This window comes from Canis lupus, chromosome 20 (genome assembly GCF_011100685.1).
Source record: "Canis lupus familiaris isolate Mischka breed German Shepherd chromosome 20, alternate assembly UU_Cfam_GSD_1.0, whole genome shotgun sequence".
Lineage (NCBI taxonomy): Eukaryota > Metazoa > Chordata > Mammalia > Carnivora > Canidae > Canis > Canis lupus.
In genome coordinates this window covers 51,136,659-51,144,247 of record NC_049241.1, presented here as the reverse complement: position 1 = coordinate 51,144,247, position 7,589 = coordinate 51,136,659, and positions in this window count along the sequence as shown.

Below are 7,589 nucleotides of genomic sequence, written 5' to 3'. Positions count from 1 at the left end.
CGCAACAAACTACTCAGGCCAAGATATAAACCCTCACCGCTCCCCAGAAGTACCTAGATCTAAATCAGCAAACCCATCTTTTTCTCTTTGCCTGCTCTGTTTTTTTTTGCAGTCTTTATGACAATCTGACATTTCATTGGAAGTTTCTTTGAGCACTGAGTTTATTTTATTTTTTTTTTTTTTTAAATATTTTTTTTTTATTTATTTATGATAGTCATACAGAGAGAGAGAGAGAGGCAGAGACACAGGCAGAGGGAGAAGCAGGCTCCATGCATCGGGAGCCCGACGTGGGATTCGATCCCGGGTCTCCAGGATCATGCCCTGGGCCAAAGGCAGGCGCCAAACCGCTGCGCCACCCAGGGATCCCTGAGCACTGAGTTTAATGCCTCTCTTCCGCTCTAGAATGTCTGTGTGGTTCTCCACTGTATCCCCAATACCTGGAATTATACTTGGCATCCACTAGCTGCCTAAGAAGCTGGTGGGGGGACATCTGGGTGGCTCAGTAGTTAAGCGTCTGCCTTTGGCTCAGGGCGTGATCCTGGAGTCCCATATTGGGCTCCCTGCGGGGAGCCTGCTTCTCCCTCTGCCTATGTCTCTGCCTCTCTGTGTCTCTCATGAATAAATAAATTAATAAAAATCTGAAGAAGAAAAAGAATTTTTAAAAATGAAAAATCTGAAGAAGAAGAAGAAGAAGAAGAAGAAGAAGAAGAAGAAGCGGCTGGTGGGTGCATGACCTGAGGAGACTTATGGGCCCTAGCTGCTGTCCTTGCTGCAGAAGGGTTGACCACGGCCTTCCGGCCTTGGCTTCCTCTCCGCCCCCAGAGGCATAGCTGCAGGAAACCAAAGGTGCCAGATTCTTCAACAGCCAGCTGGGTGAGATGGGGCAGCCTCCAATGGATATGGAGGCTGGACCACAGAGCATGGGGTGAGCCTGGGACTGGGTGTCCAGAATCCCAGGGGCAGGGGGTGCGGGGACGGGAAATGGCAAGTGACTATCATGACTAATAATATTAATGATGGTAATAACCTCTGTAATGAGAATATAATAATAACTCAGAGTGTCCCAGACTAGATGCCAGGCCCAGGATTGGGTGCTTAGAATTCACTGAGGTTCTCTCAGGTTCTTCTTTTTTTTTTTTCTTCTTTTTTTTAAGTTTTATTTATTTATTAACTTATTTGAGAGAAAGAGAGAGTGAATGAGTGAAGGGGGCGGGCAGAGGCAGAAGGAGAGGGAGAAGCAGACTCCTTGCTGAGCAGAGAGCCCAACATGGGGCTCAGTTCCAGGACCCTGAGATCACGACCTGAGCCCAAGGCAGACTCTGAACCAATGGAGTCACCCAGGCACCCCTTTCAGGTTCTTTTAAAGTGAGACCAACACCCCCACCTGACAGCTAAAGAAAAAAGAGACCAGAGAGGCTGCTGGTGAGGCTAATGTCCTGCCTCCAGGGCACAAGTCCTCCTTTGCAAACTCCTCCATCACAGACCAGATGGTACCAGCAGGGAGGCTCCAGCTCACCCCACCGACTGTCCAGCGTCTTGTCGAGCATTGAGCATTGTGCGTGGTCGTCGTGCGTGGTCGTCGGGGTTTGCCCAAGATTGAGGGAGATTCCCAGAGGGGACTTTCAGGGTTACAATTGGGACAGTCCTGAGCAAACTGGGACAATTGGCCATCAGTCCCTAGTTGGTTTTCAGGAGGAAGCTGAAATTGGGGGGTTCCCCTAACCCTGCAGGGAGGGGCCTCCTAGAGCTCCCACCAGACCAGGCAAAAGCCAAGGGTGGGTAAATTAAAAACAAAATCCCTTTGTGCTCTTTTAAATTGGAAAGTTCATGGAACAGTCAGCCCCTTCCTCCAAACAGCCATGAGTTTGGTCAGTTTTCTGGGAATCTTTCCAAGAAAGGGCAATACACTGTTGAGCACATGTAAATACATGCTTCCAGGAAATTCCTAAGAGCAGCCTCAAACTGGATACTCTATGCTGGTCTCAGGAGGAAATAGAGGAGTTACACGAAGGCGGGAACCAGAAGGTCTGGGTTCAAATCCTAGCTCTGCCACTGTGTGATACTGGGCAAATGCTTAACTTCCCCATGCTCAGTTTCTTCCTCTGGAGAATGTGGCTAATTGGAGTCCCAAGCTCAAGATGTGTCAGGAACCTCAAATGAGCTAATACATGTAAGAACTTGGAACCAGGTGCAGAGTGAGTGCTATTATCTTTTTTATTTCTTTTTATTTTTAATTTTTATTTTTTTTAAGATTTTATTCATTTATTCATGAGAAACACACACACAGAGGCAGAGACACAGGCAGAGAGAAGCAGGCTCCATGCAGGGAACCCGATGCGAGACTCGATCCCAGGATTCTGGGATCATGCCCTGAGTCAAAGGGAGACACTCAACTGCTGAGCCACTCAAGGATCCCTCTTTTTATTTTTTTTAAAGATTTTATTTATTTATTTATTCATGAGAGAGAGAGAGAGAGAGGCAAAGAATAGGCAGAGGGAGAAGCAGGCTCCCTGCAGGGAGCCTGATGCAGAATTCGATCCCAGGACCCCAGGATCACGATGGGAGCCAAAGGCAGATGCTCAACCACTGAGCCACCCAAGAGTCCCTATTTTTTCATTTAATGATATTTTTTGGTGATCTTTCCTTTCCACTGCATCTAGTTCTCTTTTGCAGAATCGTTTGACTAGGACATATTTCAGGCACTCGAAAAGGGGTTGGAAATACATTAAAAAATCAGCTAGGCAAAAGGTGGGAACAACCCAGGTGTCCATCAATAGGTGAATGGATAACAAAATGTAGTATAGCCATAAAATGGAATATTCAATCATAACAAGGAATGAAGCTCTGACACATGCCACAATCAACCTTAAAACATTATGTTAAGTGCAAGAAACCATATATGAAAGTAGATTATTCCAATTTATATGAGGTCCCTAGAGGAGTCAGATTTATGGAGAAGAAAAGTAGATGATGGGGGCCAGAGGCTGGGGGAAAGGGGACGGGGAATTAGAATTTAATGGGGCAGAGTTTCAATTTGGGAAGAAAAAGGAATTCTGGAGATGGATGGTGGGGATGGTTGCACAACAATGTGAATGTCCCTAGTGCCCTTGAACTATGCACTTAAAAGTGGTTAAAATGGAAGTTTTACACTGTGTTTATTTTATTTTTATTTATTTTAAAAAGATTTATTAATTTATTCATGAGAGACAGAGAGAGAGAGGCAGAGACACAGGCAGAGGCTCTCCACAGGGAACCCAATGCGGGACTCAATCCCAGGATCACGCCCTGAGCCAAAGGTAGATGCTCAACTGCTGAGCTACCCAGGTGTCCCTACACTATGTTAATTTTAACATGATTAAAAAAAGAAAACAAATCCACTCAGGAAAATAAAACAGCATAAATACAGTGGAGAATCTATGCTTTCACTCCCTGCTCTTAACCTGGGAAGGAGCAGCTGCTGTCCAGAGGTGCCATCCACTCCTGCCGCCTAAGCAGTGAAGAAGGCTGCTTTCCATTTACACAACACATATCTCTCAAGCATCTGTGGTGGATTTGGCCCTGCTCTAGATCTCAAGGAACATCGCAGAGAGGAGAACAAATAAAATTTCCTGCCCTTGGGATGCCTGGTGGCACAGTCCGTTAAGCATCTGACTCTTGGTTTCACCTCAGGTCCTGATCTCAGGGTCATGGGATCGAGCCCCAGGTCTGGCTCCTCCCCCAGTGGGAGTCAGCTTGAGATTCTCTCTCCCTCTGCCTTTGCCCCTCTCACTCATTCTTTCTCTCTCTCTAATAAATATATCTTTTAAACAAAATTAAAGTCTGGGCACCTGGGTGACTCAGTGGTTGAGCATCGGCCTTTGGCTCAGGTTGTGATCCCGGGGTTCTAGGATCAAGTCCCCGCATCAGGCTCCCTGCAGGGAGCCTGCTTCTCCCTCTACCTATGTCTCTGCCTCTCTCTATGTCTCTCATGTATAAACAAACAAACAAACAAACAAAATTTAAAATTCTTTTAAAAAATTCTCTGCCCCTGTGGCATGGATATTCTAGGTGAGAAGATAGCAGAGAAGAAGGATAAATAGGTAAAATATGCAGTGTGGCTGATGGTGACATGATACGGACAAAGCAAAGCAGGGAGTTAAAATTTGAAATTGGGTGGGAATGGGGGTCTGCAACCCCTTTTCTGACCTGAGGGAGCTGGGGTGGAGCCATAGTGATATCCAGGGAAACATATACCAGGCAGGGAACAGCCAAGGCCAAGACCTAGGGAGAAAGCCTGTCCTTGACCTTTATGAAAATTCTATCCATATGCTGGACTCTGTAACTTGCTTGCATATATATTCCATATACATATATATTAGTATATATAATTTAATTTTTGTAATTTTGATATTATACTGACCACACAGTTCTGTTTTTTATGTAGTTAATGCTTTCATTAGCATTTTCTCATGCTATTAGAAATTCTCCGTAAGCATGAAGGTAAAAAATGTAGGTCATTACAAGAAAATAGGGGTGAATTTGTCTTTTTTCTTTTTTTTTTTTTCTTTTTTTGAGAGGCAGGGAGGGGCAGAGTGAGAAGGAGAGAAAGAATTTCAAGCAGACTCCACGCCCAGCATTCAGCCTGCTGCCAGGCTTGATGCAGTGGGGCTCCACCTCATGACTCTGAGATCATGACCTGAGCCAAAATCAAGAATCATACACTTACCAAGTGAGATAACTTTGTTGAATAAAGACCTTTATCCCCAAGGTTAAAAAAAAAAAAAAAAAAAAAGTCATATGCTTAACTGACTGAGTCACCTCTTTTTATTTTTTTAAATGGAGATATGGGGCAGCCCGGGTGGCTCAGCGGTTTAGCGCCACCTTCAGCCCGGCCATGATCCTGGAGTCCCAAGATAGAGTCCCACGTCGGGCTTCCTGCATGGAGCTTGCTTCTCCCTCTGCCTGTGTCTCTGCCTCTCTGTGTGTGTCTCTCATGATTAGATAAATAAAATCTTAAAAAAAAAATAAATGGAGATATGCCATCTATATTTCTGTTCATAAATTTCACCCACGTTGTGGGGGGCACTCTATTTCTCTTGGCTTCACTGCTCTATCCATGCAACATTTGCACATTAATAGGCTACAATTTATCTGTCTCTTCTCCCATGGATGGACAATTATGTGGTTTCCAAGTGGTGCCAAGAAACATTCCTATACTGTCATTCTTCCTTTTTATAGAGTTACTTCTTTTAAGTAGTGATTCATTCACATGGTTCCAAGTTGAAAAGACACAAAAGGATTTTGAGGACAAGTTCTTACTCTCCTTCTGGGCCCCTGACATTGGATTACTGAATTCAAAATATGTTTATGCTTCAGTGGTTCCGAAAGTTAAATGCAGATTACCATACAATCCAGCAACTCCACATCTAAGTGTACATGCAAAAGAAAGCAGGACTCAGAGAGATTTGCACACCCATGTTCACAGCAGTATTATTCACAGTGATGAAGAAGTGGAAGCAATTCAAGTATCCACTGATGGATGAATGGTAAACAAAATATGGTATATCCTACAAAGGAATACTTTTCAATTCTAAAATAAATGAAACTGATACATGCCACCGCATGGATGAACCTTGAAAACATTATGCTAATCGAAATAAGCCAGTCATGAAATTACAGATATTTTATGAATGGGGGGGTTAAGTGTTTTAACGGGAATAGTTTCTTATACTTAAAGCCACTGAATCACACGCCCCAAAACAGTTAAAATGGTAATTTTATGGCACGTACATTTTACCACAATTTAAAAACACACACTTATAGAGCACCTACTGTGGCTGTGCTCTAGGACATGAGGATTTAGCCATGAACAAAACACCAGGATCCCTGCCTCCAGGGAGTGGACATAAACCAGATAAATACGAATAAGCAGGTTTTATGATATATTGGGAGATGGTCAGTGGTAAAGAAGTTAAAAGTTGGGCAGGTAAGGGGCTTCAGGGGGCTGGAGTAACTTCTAGATTCTGTCCCCAGCATCCAGTATATTTGTTGCCTATGAGCAGCTTTGTATTTTTAAAAAAGATTTTATCTATTTATTCATGAGAGACACAGAGAGAGGCAGAGACATAGGCAGAGGGAGAAGCAGGCTCCATGCAGGGAGCCCAATGTGGGACTTGATACTGGGAGTCCAGGATCACAACCTAAGCTGAAGGCAGATGCTCAACCGCTGAGCCACCAAGGCAGCCCGAGGAGCTGTGTGTATTGAAGCTTCCTCCTGTGGCCACAAGAAAAAGTGCTTTACCCAGCTTCCACATCCCTGGCTTCAGGTGGGTACTTTTGATGGGGAAGCCTGGCCAGAGACCAGAAGTGGGAGACCCAGGAGGGGTTATCTATTCCACTACTCCCTCCCTGCTGGCTACATTTTGGGTAGTGGCTGTATCTGTGACCACATATTCTGCAAGGAGTGTCTCCCTCATGAGTTCTGCTAATTCTGTGTCCTGCCCATGCACCTGAGCCCTGGATGTGGCTCCTCCCTGTGGTAGGCAGAGTAACAGACATCCCCCCCACACACACACATGGCCATGTATGAACTAATCCCTGGAATCTGTGAATATAGGATTCATTAGGGATCCTTAAAAGTGGAAGTTGAGGGATCCCTGGGTGGCGCAGCGGTTTGGCGCCTGCCTTTGGCCCAGGGCGCGATCCTGGAGACCCGGGATCGAATCCCACGTCGGGCTCCCGGTGCATGGAGCCTGCTTCTCCCTCTGCCTGTGTCTCTGCCTCTCTCTCTCTCTGTGACTATCATGAATAAATAAATAAAATCTTAAAAAAAAAAAAAAGTGGAAGTTGGGTGGGGGGACGCCTGGGTGGCTCAGTCGGTTGAGCCAGCACCAACTCTTGGTTTTGGCTCAGGTCATGATCTCATGGTTGTGAGATTGAGTCCTATATTAGGCTCGCACTGAACGTGGAGTCTGCTTCAGATTCTCTCTCCCTCTCCTTCTGGCCCTTTTCCCACTCTCTCTTAAAAACAAAACTAAAAATCTTAATTAAAAAAAAAAGTAGAAGGGGGGGCAGAAAAAGAAATCAGAGCGATGTGATATGAGAGCGACTTATCTTTGCCATTTTTGAAGATAGAACAGCCATGAGCCAAGGAATGTGAGCAGGCTATAGAAGCTGGTCATGGCAAAGAAATGGATCCCACCCAGAGCTTCCAGATTGCAGCTCTCCCAATGTCCCGATTTTAACCCAGTGAGACTCGGGTCAGGCTGCTGAGCTGCAGAAGTGTAAGACGATAAATTGGTGTGGAAGGCACTAAGTTTGTGGTTATTTGTTATAACAGCTGTAGAAGATGGATACACTCAACACACATTCGTTGGTTCTCCAACCCCACTCAATTGATGACATCAATCCTTTCATTACAATTTGCTCAGTTAAACCCTTTTGATTTGAATTCTGTTTCTCAAACTTAAGACCCAGCAATCCTGTCTCTGGGAATTTTTCCTACAGGTAGGATGCCTGCACTCATGGGAAGCGGTGCACAGGGCTTTTTCTGGCTTGAAGAAACAGAAACTGGAACCCCCCCCCCCAATGAAACCAATGCTGAGATAGGC